Source organism: Nannospalax galili, unplaced genomic scaffold (genome assembly GCF_000622305.1).
Source record: "Nannospalax galili isolate Female #2095 unplaced genomic scaffold, S.galili_v1.0 scaffold44, whole genome shotgun sequence".
NCBI classification, from domain to species: domain Eukaryota; kingdom Metazoa; phylum Chordata; class Mammalia; order Rodentia; family Spalacidae; genus Nannospalax; species Nannospalax galili.
Window position 1 is genome coordinate 1,744,559 of NW_008355789.1, and position 1,433 is coordinate 1,745,991.

At 36.3% G+C, this 1,433-nt stretch overlaps 1 pseudogene; it reads right to left on the reverse strand.

Annotated features, from left to right (window-relative positions):
* Window positions 1-304: 304 nt before the first annotated feature.
* On the reverse strand, window positions 305-1,293 carry LOC103750450 (annotated as a pseudogene).
* Between the last annotated feature and the right edge of the window lie 140 nt (window positions 1,294-1,433).

A 1,433-nucleotide genomic window follows, 5' to 3' on the forward strand; every position in this document is an offset into this window, starting at 1 on the left:
TTTTTTTATTTGCCCAGGAATGGTTTTTTTTTTGGAGGGTCTTTTCTTTATTATTTATTGGTAGTGTCAGTTTATTGATAACTTTAGTCTACATAAAGTGCACTGAATAAATAAAATGGAAAAAACTGATGTTATATGCAGTTCTAAGGTTAAGATAAGTTACTGATTAGTAGTTTAATTCTATAAAAGCTGTTATATACATTAATTAAAATCTCATTAGCTTGTATCTAGTATTAAGGAACAGAACATGTAACTGTGAAGATTACCCTAATCCATAAGGTTAGATAAAAGGGACATTGATGTGTTACAGACTAAATCCAGATATGATCAGGTGCTGAGCATTGTTCCTGGCAGCAAAATAGGATGTATCTGTTTCATCATCTGGTTGGGGTGCAAAAGGCATAGTTTGATGCTGTAGATTTTCCCAGTCCACATCACTGAAGAGAGGATGATGTTTCAATTCTTTCATTCCAGCTTTTTGTATCATCAATGGTTAAAAGTATTTCCATTGCACTTTGAGCATTATCAGATAACTTTTCTTCACTTTCTGGCCAAGGGATGTCTCTTTTCAGAATATTCTGGAATACTGTTGTGGGGTTTCATCATTAAAGGGTGGATTTCCTGTTGGAAATTCAAACAAACTCCAAGTGCCCACCAGTCTACAGCAGGACCATGGGCTGTGCCTTTAGAGCTCAGGTGCCAGGTAGTCTGGGGTTCCTAGAATTCTCCCATCACCCACTGGGGCTGCCCCTCTTCTCACACTCCTTGGAGTTCAATATGATGTTCCTGACTTGACCTGATTTGGAGTGTGCTGATGTGACATACAAAATCTTCCTTTCTCAGTGGGGGTAACAGCCATGGGATATGAGCCACTGTTTGCACATGAAATATCCATGGCACCTAAGGAAGTAATGCTCATCTTGGATGGTTCTGAGTTATTGGATGCATTAATATGACTGTTAAAACTCCAAAAAGCTACGGCATTTCTTTTAGAGGTTAATGTTTTCAACACTTTTGAAGATGGTGCCAACATTTGGTGACTCTCCAGGACAGAATCATGACAGACGTCTTCAAAATTTGATTCTTCAAAAGGGGATTCTTTGATGCTTTTATCTGGATCTAAGTCCTGCCTTTCCAATGAACTTTCCATTATAGAAATTCCAGGAAAAGATGAATCTGAACCCATACAAACAGTTTTAGGAGCTCTATCATCATCAGAACATAACAAATTAGAACTTAGGTAGTTTTTTTATTAGTCATTTCACTATCTTCCTCTAGTTCAGACATAAAGTTTTTTTTAAATTATTTAATAACCACATGCTTAGAAGAAGCATTTCATTACAACAGCATTGACATATTCAATAACAATTTCCAGAGCTAAGATGCATCTCTTTCAAAATTGGCTGTAAATTTTTAGGTTTACAGTTGAATTA